This window comes from Athene cunicularia (assembly GCF_003259725.1).
Source record: "Athene cunicularia isolate RWA chromosome 4 unlocalized genomic scaffold, athCun1 chr4_part2, whole genome shotgun sequence".
Classification (NCBI taxonomy): domain Eukaryota; kingdom Metazoa; phylum Chordata; class Aves; order Strigiformes; family Strigidae; genus Athene; species Athene cunicularia.
The window spans coordinates 19,226,197-19,239,018 of NW_020799099.1; positions in this window are offsets into that span (position 1 = coordinate 19,226,197).

The window sequence follows — 12,822 nt, forward strand, 5'->3', positions numbered from 1 at the left end:
AATTCCTGCTGACTACTTCTGTTGTTTACCACAGTTTCCCCAGTAGGAAAGAGTAGTCTAAATGTTTGTGTAGTGGTACCAGCTAGGAGAAAATAGCAGGTGATCTCCTTAGAGGAGCCTCCTGTGTTCCAGTTGTGCCACCCTGTTGATGTTAAATGGCTGGAGACAGTACATTGAACTTGCAGGAGGGGTTCTAGTCTGTTTGCTGTCCATTATGGACTTTAAGGCCAGAAAGAAACTGTCTCTGTGGGTATATCATTGCACAGCTGTACACTTAATACTGGAGATTTTTTTGAATACAAGAGTAGGTGTTTGCTGTAAACTGATTTTACTACATAGTCTCAGTTCATATCATGCATTTGAAATGGGAATGTTCCTGCGTCATGAGGGAATGGTGACTCCTGACTTCCAGGAGTGGAGATGCTGCTTCAAAGTTTTCCTGGACCCGGAAAATTCATCCCTGAGTTCATGTTCCTAAAGACAAAGGATAAATATCTGCATGCTGCCATCTGGGGACGGATGCATTCCAGATTGTTTGGGTTAAAAAAAAAGCATAAAAGGCCTCTTAATTCTTCATCAGTAGGTGTGTATCTTCCCTGTACACACAAACGTGGAAGTGAGGTGGGGATAAAGAGCAAAACTGAGATTTTGTTTCTCAGGCCGTGAGGGCTGTTCAGAGGTATTTTGATGAGAAAAAAACGAAGGTGAGATGCAAGCACCAACAGGCTTAGCTGAAAAGCAATGTAATTTTAAGGTCAATTGCCTTTCCCTTATTGCAAAAGTAGCACCAAATACTCTTAATGTTCTCTAAAACTTGTGAATGTGACTTTAGATTGTATGGATTTGTCTCCTGGTACCTTCATTAAACTGGGGTTTTACATATGTTTTGGGGGGGTTGTAATAATGGTGCAGACTAGTCATAAGCTGCAAGAACAGTGAAGTGTTTTGGGAACACACTGAAGAAAAAAAAAAACAAACCAACAACTTGTTTGTCTATAGATGACTTAAGCAGCAGATGATTCTTTCACATTTGTGTGAAATGTGAAAATTATGAAAAAGGAAGAATTTGGTTTTACGAACAGTTCTGATACTTTTCCTTGATCACTGTTTACTTAGATGGGGTGCTGTTCAGACCCCCCTGCAGTTGTGCAGCAGATCTCCCTGCAGCAAGATTGCTGAGGGGATACCCTAAGAAACAGGTCTCAGCAGCTGGAAGCTGGTTGTATTTCGTAAGTGCTGTGGGTGCTATCGGTTATCTTCAGTAAGCTCCAGGAATGAGATATGAGGTTTCCACTTCTGCCCTCTGAGGTAATCTCTTCCAACCATACTTGCATTACGGTTTAAAAACATGCTCCCTATTCTGGTGCACGTGATGTTATTGCACTAATACAGTCACCTACATGTTTTTTAATGTGATGCAGTCCAGGATGAGTATTCACGTGAAATTCTAAGTGTTCTGCCAGAACGTGATTAATTCTGAATTGAACACAACCCCAACAGTCTTTCCTATACTTTTGCCTCTGTGGCTATATCTTAATTGCAACTGAAGTGTATGGTTTAGGGTCATCTCTGGTAAAACTATTCTGAGGTAATTCAGTTATAGTTTCTCCAGGTTTGAGCAGCAGGCCTGGCTTTGCTGAAAGCTGTGGTGTATATGCCTTCATTAGAACATAGGTAAGTCTTAACTGTAGTCTAGGTCGTCTTTCCTACCCCCTAAGGGAAGCAGTTTCTGGAGTTTGCAGCAGAATTGGCATGTGTCAGGGAGGGAATAAAATGCTTGGGCAGTGTGAGCTGTATGCAGTGAGATCATTTGCTGGCTGTCCTGTTCCCTGCTGCTGTGCCTTGCAGTGCTGGGCTTTGAGTTTGTAAGGAGGTTTGTACACACACTTAACTATGCCTGAGTATGCTGCTGGCTTAAAAAGTGTGCTATGACAGTTCTGAGAGGCTTTATTTTTGTCTATTTTATAACAGTTTCTAAGGATTTCCCCAGCATTGTAGAGCTGTGCTCAATAATTGTATTGGCAACACCAGAGCACTAAAATGTTAGAACATTTCTTGAACAGCATGTTGGTTAATGCACATGCGTGCAGGCTGGGCTGACTACAGCTGGGCTTAGCTTGTTTGGGAAGGAAGAGAGAAGAGATTTCCTAGGTGCCTGGTGCATCTACTTATGCTTTTTTTTTCTCAAAACTAGTTGTGACATTAGAATGGAGAATGCACATAGTTATGATAGCCTTTCAGTTGTGGCCATTAATATCTTCTTGGGGGTTGGCCAGCAGCAGATAGAGGAGGTGGCTTAGAAGAGTGTGCCAGAGGACAGTGTAACTATTACTCAGCAGGTGCCTGAACTACTCAGGCTGTGGAACAGCTCTTGCTGGATCTAGATCAACCCAATACTACTAAAATCTGTAGGTTTTGTCCTTTCTGTAGGTCTGAGCCTAAATACTTGAGAATGTTAACCTTCCAAGGAAATGTATCATACCTCGCTTTGCATGTTTCAGAGGCTAGTATAAGTTGTGCTTTTACAATTGGCAATAGTTTACTAAAGCAACAAAAGAGCTGTTTGTGTGAGGTGGGTGGCAGCATGGTGCTGTCTTTCATGAGAGGAGCTGCGTGTAGAGTGTGTTCATGCCAGCCAGAATGCCTCAAGCACTGGACTTTTCCCAGCTGCCTTGGCTGTGCACTTTCTCTTCAGGTAGTCTTTTGCTTAGTTAAGATACAGCTGCTGGGCTGTAAGCAATAAAAAAGTCCTTTACTGGACGTAAAGTTTCAAAACAGCTCAGAGGCATAGCATGTGCAAGCTGTTCCATACCTTTGTAATGGCATTAGGGGATGGATGACTCATACTCTAGTTCTTGTGCCAGGGTATTCAGCAAGCAAGTACTATCCCAACATTAATTCCAGTGAGGAAACAAGTATTAATGATGGTGATGAAGATGAAGGCAGCTGAGCCAAAGTATTTCCCTGGGCCTTGGGCAGATGCTGAAATCAGACATGATAGAGATTGAACAAATTTTACAACTCATCCTCAATCAGTATCAAACCATTTTGATACAGCAGCTGCTCTCTGAGGTAACTATTGTGCATGTAACAGCTTTATCCGTTGCTTACCTTAATGCAATGTTTCAGGTTTCTCCGATTCACCCCATGCTGCTCCCTTACAAAAGCGGATGGGAATAAGAGTTTGTGAAATGGTTTTGTTGGATGCGACAGTTCATATTTTTCAGGCTGTAGTCTGAGCTTTCCCTTGAGTTTGAGACAATTGATTGTAGAGGCCTTTTAACTGCAGAAGACCAAATGGAGAGTGGGAAATCAGCTTGCAGCTCTGTGCAGCAAAGTCCCTGTGTAAACATCATTATTCAACCAGAAAATAAAAGGCTTTTTGCTCTCTGGACAGACCTTGCCCTAGCATTAGTCCAGTGTGCTCCTCAGGTGTTAACAGATGGCTCTAGGGTGACATGAAAGTAGGAAAGGCAGAGAAAAACAAGTTTCTGTGACTTCCTGATAAGTCTGCTGAAGTCCACCCAAGTCTTCACGTCTGTGGGGAGTGTGGGGTAGAAAACGCAATCCATGGGCTTCCCTACCTATGCTTGTCAATTTTACAGAGGGAGAACTCAACTGAGTTTGGGATCTTCTAAGAGGGGGAACAGTTCAGATAAGCTGCTACTTAAATTTTTGTTTCAATCATTTAGTGAGACCTAGTGATTTAATCGTTTTCAGCAAGTATCAGTGAACACTGACAGCTGAGTTCTTGTTTTCCAGTAATTCCAGCCCTGTGGCTTCGGATTCATTTCATCTGTTCTGTTCTTATCACATTGTTACCCATGCAGAAAACAGTTGTTGACAGCTTAAAAAACTTAGCCTGGTGAATTTTTTTTCCTTTCAGCAAAGTTTCTGTTGTGCTTTGTCATTAAGCAACATAAGAACAGTATACTGTAGTCTAGATTTTGCTGCAGAGGCTATAAAAAGGGGCTGGGATAGTAAAGTGTGGATTAAGAATTTTGCTCTGGATAAAGGAACTCCTCAGTGTCACTAAACTGGCAGATATTAGGAACATCTAGGAGGATGATGTGCTCCCTCAGGGAGCCAGTGGCACAGGTTAGAACAGCTCCGGTCCAGCTGGGCTGCAAACTCCCTCTCCCAACTCCAGTACCATCCCTGGCTTTTGGGCATACTCCCTTCCATGTACAAAGCAGAGCTGAGGTGCTGGGGGAATGTGGCCACATATTTCCCTGCAGCAGGCTGTGGATCACACAAAAGAGTGTCTGAGAGCTTCCCCAGGTGTGTGTGTGTTTCCAGATATGCTCTGGAAAAGCTTAACAGCTGGGCCTGGTCCCACCTCCTTTCTGGCTGAAATGATTGGATGTTAATTCAAATACTTGCATGAGCACATTTTCCAGGTGCTGGCCTCCAGCTATCATCTGCCCTCAAGCATTAATAAAATATTAACACAAAAAATTTCAGGTGGTAAACACATATGGAGGTAGATTTATTTTTTTTTTCCACTATTTCACTAGGCAGCATGTCCCAAATAGAATTTTGCTAAAAAACCACTGGTGAAGCAAGGTAGAAACCAACAGCACCTTGCCTTTTCCCAGCAGTCAGTGTTGTGTTTATCTGCCATGTATTTAGGATCACATAAAACATTCACTGTGTTTTCCTGTACAGCTCTTTATATCTGCCCCAGCAGAAGGGACTTAAGCATCACATTTGGAAAAATCAATGGATTTCAGTTGCAGGGAGATGCGGCATGAGGTGGCTTTTGCACTGAGCCCTTCAGAGAGCTTCTTTCTCTTATCTGGTGGAATGAGATGTGAGAAGAAAATAACTGTTGCAGAAAATGTTCTTGTGCCTTGCCACAGTCCAAAGAATCGGGAAATGCCATAGTTACAGCAGTGCTCTGTAGCTGTCCTGATTAGAAAGGTAGCTCTTAAACCGTGGTAGATGTTTTTTTGGAAGTGTTTATATTGATTTTCAGCACTGATCGATGGGACTGTCGCTCTCCCTTCAGTTCAGGAGGACAAAAATGTGCTTTTTTTGTTCATATGGTTAATTGATATCTATTACTATGGGTTGTGGTGTAAGTAGGAAAAATGAACTATGTGTAAATATAACACTGGACTGGGCTGACAGGAATTTTCTCTCATTAAACTCATGTTTTGTTGACTAAAATGTTACTAAAAGGGGAATATGCTTTACTTTTCTCCATGTGATGAAATCCAGGGTCTGTTTAGTCTGCGGAGACATTTTTAAAACCAAAAGCAATCCTCCAAACATGGGTTTCATTACTGCTAGTAGAGCTACAGAAAAGATGCTTTATTAGTTTGAGCATTCCATGCAGAAAATTGCTTTTCTGGCTCACTTGGGAGCCAGGAGCTCTGCTATTTGCCTTCCTTTGGCACATACTATATTCTTGATCATACTTATTTTAAACTTGGGGCTGACAGCAAAGATGTCCTCCTATCTACTGACTTGTTAAAATATTGACCTAACATTGTGTCCTGTTTTCAACAGTAGCTAATGACGGATGATTAGAAAACAGCTTAAATAATGAAAGATCTGCAGTGTGATCTTTCCTCAGGGACACCTTGTCAACTTTGGACAAAAAACCCTGCACCTGGACCATTGTGTTTAAAAGCTACTGTTTGATTTGTCTCCATTAATTTGGTGAGTCCCTTTCTGAATGAATTTATAGTATTGGTCTTGGATGTTCTCACAGCAATTGAATTTCCAGCATAGCAATGCATTGCAAGAAGGCAGTTCCATCTGTATCATCCTCTGTAGCAGCTTCCCACAAACAAACCTGTTTTACATTGAGCCTCCCCTTCCAATTCAGCATGGTGGCAGACATGCCAGAATTACCACTTCACAAAAGGAGGTGGAGACACTAATCTTTGCTTTAGATTTTTTTTTTTTAAAACTGTTCTCTATCAATCCTGTTTACTGCTCGGTTTGCATATCCCTTTCTGTTGCGTTGTTCAGTTGCTGAGTACTGGAAATCTGGTTAACAACCTAATTTCTTCCACCTACAGGGAATGCAGACCATACAGTTACAGTATGTCAATAAAGTCTTGCAATTTAGCAGACTGTGCCTTGAATTGAATTAAAAAGCAGAAAATCTGATTTCAAATTAAAAGCAACCCCGTCTGATAATTAGCAGCACTTTTCCAAAACAGTACCAGCTGCCCCCCTCCAAGTCCACCTCACCTCATAGAGGACTGGGTTTGTTTCAGATGCAAGCTTTATTTTTTGACCCTGATAATAGTTGGATCATTAAGTCCAGATTTCACTTGGCAGAGTTGACCATAGTTACTGTGTGCCTTTCACTTTTCTGCTGTAAGTCCTCTTTCAGTTAAAAATTAGCAAATTTAAATGGTGTATACTTTGCAGAGGAACCTTCTCTCCTGTGCTTGTGCCTATTGTGTTAGCTATTTTCAAACAGCCCCGTGGGTTCTTGATTACTTCAGGAACCTCGTGACCTAATAAATGAAACAGCCATAAACAAAGCCAGCTTAATTTCTTCATGTCAGGCATTTTGCCATGGAAAGTCAGTGTTAGCTGGCTCAGCTCCGTTGTCAAACAGAAGAGGTACCGAGAGAGATGACTCATCATGTAAACTCATCTTTCTCTGTCATGCTGAGGGAGCTTTATGTTTTCTCTATGGGCTCTGCAGATGGAACTGCACCAACCTGACCAGCAGTTCCCTGGGTGCAGGGCAGGTTCATTTTGAAGCATGAGGTGTATTTCCATGGGGGCAGCTCCCTGGGTGAGCACATGCCTGAAAATTCATGCTGCCTTCTTCCAGAACTCAAGTTCCATCCTCCATAAAAAGATGCTTCGCATGCTTCTGAGGTAGCTACTGTAGCTTGCTCTTTTAAAGCTGACTTTCAAAGGAGTAAATGCTGTCAGCTGGATACTGTTTTGCCTACTTTGTGCTATATGAATAAAGGTTGAAGTAAAAGAGATGTTTGAGGATGTCCTGGTTATTTTTTTGCTGCTTGCACTTTACATCACCAGTTAAGATGATGTCTATCTTGGATGACAGAATGGCAGATCTGGAAATAGCAGAAGTGTGAATTCACAAGAAACTGGATCTGCTTGAGGAGAAGGTTCTTTTTTTCTTTGATTGTTCTAGAATAAGTTAATTCATGGTGAAGCTTGCGAAAGGGAAGAAACTACTGTTACTGATAAATGCTAATATGTACAAATCCCTCACTTTCTCATAAATATTCATTTTACTTTTTAGGGGATCTAACCTGTTACTGGAGCCTGAATTTCAGGTGCATAGAGTTTCCATGTTTGAGAGAGTCTGTGTCTGCAAAGTAATGAAAGTCTGACCCTGCTGTAATTGCTACAGGTCTCCTATGTAGAAGTTAATTTTTCTCTGCCAAAGAAATGTCTTATCAGACTCTAATATATTGTATTGCCTCCTGAAAAACTTAACTCCTTCCTAGACAAAATTATTTGAAAATAAAAATACTTCAAAACCAATTTTGCTTTGTGCACAAGCTTTACCAGTAAGGGAAGTACAATGAATATCCCTCATCTTGCCTCTGTAAAATTAACTTTCACACATCTCTACTGTAATCTATTAATAAATTTTTTCTTAAGCTTACAAAAATTCCAGCCATTCCACATAACAGCTTCTTTAATATGTATTTTTACACTCCATGGGTAAGGGCATAAAAATCTTTCAAGAAGTGATAGAAGACAAACTCAAATAACAGACAATTCCAGCTATAATCTACTTTTCTTTGAAAAAAGTAGGGGGGGAAGACTAAGATTTATAGATACACCAAGTTTGCATTTTCAGTCCTCAGATTTAATTGAAGTAACTGTATTTGCGTTACAGATCTAGATGTAATACATAGGCTGTGTTTATTGTGTTTATCTTAGATAAAGTTTCTTGAGACCTGTAATGTAGCAGTAAACTTGTGCACAAGATTCATAAGCTAAATGTGAAAACTGGCTGTGACTGCTGCTGAGTCATGCTGACAGCTCATCCTGGTTAGCTTTAATGAAGGTTCAAAGTGGAACAAGGCATCTTTTTGAGCAAAGAGATGAGACTGAGGAAGTCCTACAGGCACTACTAGGGCTCAGTCATGCTTGTTCCTCAGCCTGCTGTGCTAGTCTCTGAGCTGGCAATAAGAGAAAGGATTTGGCTTCGCATCCTTAAGTTTCTGGTACTGTAAGGAAGGCCTTTGGCTTTTTGACTCTGCATAATATGATATTAAAACAATCTGAACAGTTCTTTTGCTGTCAGATACCGCTGAGGGTGTAAACAAATTTTCATTTACTTCAGGGATTGTGTCTAAAGTGCTGCTTGTTCTATAATTTTCCCTAAATGTAACTAGGCTTTCTTGGTTGCTGCTAAGGGACTCTGGGAATACAGACAATATACTACTTAAATGGGAACTTACTGTGAATGGATGAGCTAACTTTCTTCTTGCAAGCAGTCGGGTTAAAACTCAGCCATGCCAATGGAAAAGGGACATGAAATCACAAGACAAAAGTGTTTTTTTTCCCCCCAAGCAATTGTTTATGGTGTCTGTCACAGGATGGCCATCTGGAAGGAAATTGGCTCCATGAAGAGGTTACATAGCAACGGATGTTCCAAGTCTTTAGGTGGGTTTACCCAAGAGAGGAAGGATGTGCTTCCTATTCTCTGACTTTATGGACACACATTTGGCTGAGGAAAAAAGACTTTGTTGGTGTGTGATATTTCATATCCTATCAAGGATAGAGCTATTTGCACTTTTGGTATGAGTCACACTGGACTAAGAAATACATGGTGCCAAGCAGTTGTTTCATCCTGTTAGCTCTTGTTGAAAATAGGGCTTGCTCTCTCACTTACCTTGCATTAGTTATCTTGCCTTAGATGATATAAATGAAGATCACACCTTTTCTCTCAGCCAAAGGCAAGGCCCACTTCTACAGTTCACGTGGCTCCTGCCAGTCTGGGGCTGTATGGCAGATAAGGGATCTGATCTGCAGCTGCTGTCAGTGTTATTTTGTGGAAGTCCAGGTTTCAAACTCGTCTGGCTGCCTGATGCTACCAGGCTTCTCTTGGGATATATTAATTGGATCTGACCTTAGCTTTATTTACCACTAGGCTTGTTTTACTGTTCCAAATAAGGGTTAGCCCCTTGCTAGAGCAGAACATGCGGTATTTGTCAGAAGGAGACAGCTTTAAGGCTGTCAGATAACCCAACCAGCCTGCTGCTCTGCAAACAATTTTGTGGGCCCTGCTGATAACAATAAAGCAACTGCACTGAAGACAATTAAAAGATGTCTGTAGGGGAGCAAGGCGCTCAGTGGCAGACTAGTAGTGCTCTGGCATATGACTACCCTTAAAGAAAAGCACTTACAAACATTTGTAACATCTTATTACTTATGATGACACCCATCTGCAGTATTTCTGCTGTCACTGTATGTCATCAAGCCCCAGATGCTCATTATTTCATTCTCATCAAATTCACTGCTTTGCTTTGCAAGCCTGCAAGAAACTCTCCATGGCTCTTTGCAACAAACTGAACAATACCCTTCCAGACCAGTCTGGGTGATGCTTATCAAAGGCTCACTCACATGGATCTTGCCTGTACTGGAAAAGGTGTCCATCCCTAGTATGAAGCATCAGGATTGAGTGCAGCTGGATCCATGGAGCTGCTGGTTCCATTAACTCCATTCAATCTGTATCAGAAACTCATTTTAAGACTTGAAGAATTAATACAAGCCTTTTCATTTAGGGATTATATACACCTATGAGATCATGCTGGCGCTGTTTTTCTAGTATTGTAGATCAAATTCAAAGGGACTCAAGTATTTGAAGACAACCATTCAACCTTGTACGGGTGGGCCAAGTTTATCTGGTATGCATCTATAATGAAAACCCTGAGAAGAGCGGAGATCTGTTTTCTCACTACAATGACAGCAATAGAGAAGCTATGGCTTCTTCACTACAGGGAGGTAAGGAGAGCAACACCTTCATCCTCCCAGCAAACCATGCAAATAGAAAAGCAAAGACTACAAAGCAGAAGAGGCTGACAGGAGGACCTGAGTCTAAGGAGGAGGCAGCTCAGAACATGTCAAACAGAAGCATTGAGTGTCCTGCAAATATCTGTGGTGATGAAGCATGGGAAAACATAAAAGCAGTCTGAAAATTTGAGTATTTGTCATCTGCAGGAAAGGAAGGGGAGTCAGAGTGCAGGTATTGCTTTTTTCTTTCTGGCTCTGTTGCCAGAGGGCCAAGACAGGTCACGGTTGCAGATGAAGCTGCTACCTTCCCCCATCACCTCTCCAGACGATGTGGTCAAACTAGCGGTCTCCTTTCATTGCTTTCATATCAGTATAGCTCCTTTTAGAAGATCTGTGGATTTTTCTTGCCTGCCCTTGCCTTTCCCTGTGTAGTTTTTGTGGAAGGAATGGATCTGTTTTGCTTGATGTGACTTTGGTGTCTGCTGCCTTTAAATCAGCTACAACTGATGTGAGACACAAGTGGCAGTTGGGAGACTGCTTAGCTTCAAGTATGGCTGGAGTTGTTTTGTGACCTGAGAAAAGTGGTGAATATATTTTGCTCTCTGGATAACAATACCATGCATTAAAGGAGATAGAAAATAGGTATGTGGGAGGAAGCCTTTATTGAAACAATTAATACACCTAAATGTGAAGTAAGAAGATTTGGTGTAAAAGTACATCTGTTGCCTGTGGTTTGATGCAGTCAGCATGACGTGTTGCTAAACTTCTGTTCCAGCTGTTGTGGGCACCTAAGTTTCAGGATTTTTTGCTGGCTGCTGCTTTTGAAATTTACTGCTTCTGACATGCAGGAATATTGCTTTTCAATGTGTGAGTGAGCCTGCAGGATGGTAGTGTTGATAGCCCGCAGCTGACTGTGCTGTGCTGAGAGCTTTAGTGCAGCAGAATTTCAACTCCTGGCTGCAATGGTAGTTTGAAAGAAAAAGGATCAAACTGGACAGCTCTCATTAAGTCCTCTGATTCATAATTCTTAAAGAGATTCTAGTCCCAGTCATCTGCTTTTTGCTATATAAAGGAAAACATACATACTTTTCCCTTTGTATTTAGAGATCAGTCATGGATTAGGCTTGCTAAGCAATAATTAGCTTTCACTGGTTTAAAATTAACTAAAACAGTACTAGTTTGTTTTTGGTTTTGTTTTCTTTTTTCCTCTCAGCTGGTGGCAGTGGGGCTCAGAAGGTCTGGAGGAGATGGTTCAAGAATTTGTTGCCGGGCAAAGGAAGACATAACCAAGGTCTTTTCATTGCCAGAGGCACAGTGTCATGTCTACTCTGGAAGAGTTGTTCAGGCCTAGCCTCTCAGCTGCCAGGATGGGAGAGGTGAAGTCTGGTCTGTGGTAGGAGGGAGAGATGTCATCCTGGTGGGGATGGGAAAGCATGTCCTAGAGCTGGTGGAGGGCCAGCAACAGCAGGTGTCCTGTCCCACTGTCTGCCATCCTCAACTTATTCCCCTAAAGCAAATACTCTGTCAGCACTCTCCTCCCCTCTCCAATACTGTGCTGATAGTGAGCTATTTAGAGTTACAACTGAAACAGGTATGTTGGGGATTTTAAGCCCCTGCCCATTGCAGTGGGTAAGGACACCGAGGCCTTCACTGCATTCATTTCCTTTGCTCTCCCACTAATGTGTGAAGAGTTTCAGTGTTTCTGATAGAGGATGCTGTACTGAAGCTAGACAGCATTTCTTGGTCCTGCCGAAGGCTTGTGCTGTGATCTCAGCCTTTATCCCACAAGCTCACAAAGAGGAAACCTGTTCCTATTATATGACCTGATGCTTTTTCAGCATGTCCTTTTAGCTCTGTGTAACCATGTTTGTATTGCTGCCCATGGGCTCCGTGTGCCAGCAAAGAGAGGCAAGAGCCTGCGTGTGCCTCAGCACAGCTGCTCTGTGGGGTTAAGGATGTTTGATCTTACTTTGTCTCCTCTAATGAAGTTGGTTTATTTTGGTTTTGTGTTTGGGTGCGGGTGTGTTTTAACACACCTACCATCTAGAGCCCTGTAGTGTAACTTTAGTGTGTATCTCCAGGTTGGTATCACACTGGGTTTGGATTTAGCTGCTTTTTTTTTTTTTTTTTTTTTTTTTTTTTTTTTTTTTTTTTTTTTCTACTTTTGGCAGTTTTCCCTTTCTCACTATTGAATGGTTGGGCCAATGACCTCCTCCTGAAATAACAACTGAGATCCATTTTCCATGCCAAAAAGGCAATTGTGTAATAGTTGACAGTGTAACACAGAGCTATGCCTAGCAGGCAACACTCACATTTTCAGTTTCTTCTGTTGGCCAAGTCATGTTAGGAAATGTAACATAAAGGCTAAAAACCTCTACAGGGTGTGGAAGGCCTGTCTGTGTGTGAAGCATCTTTGAATCTCCTCTTAGCACTGAATAGTAGGAGGCTATTTTCCTTTTCTAGCATTAGGGGGAGCACAGCTGTTAAGAGAAAGAGAATACATAGTTAAAAAAAAAAAGATACAAACAGAAAAAGAGGCTCCGAACCTTATGAGTCTGATTTAAACCCTGTCCCTACATTATGGTCTCTTTATAATCACCAGTAACAAAGCTTCTGCAGATACACAAGACTTTAGAACCTTGCTTTGAGACATCAGGCAAAGAGGAATGGAAATGGTCAGTCTGATAATTTTTCAATTACCTAAAAAGCAACAAATATAGCTGAATGGCATTAGCAATTGTTGAAACCTTGTGTGGTGGTTTGACCTTGGCTAAATGTTGGTACCCACCAAGTCACTCTATCACTTCCCCCCCTTTCCCCTTGTTTTCTCAACAGGGCAAAAGAGGG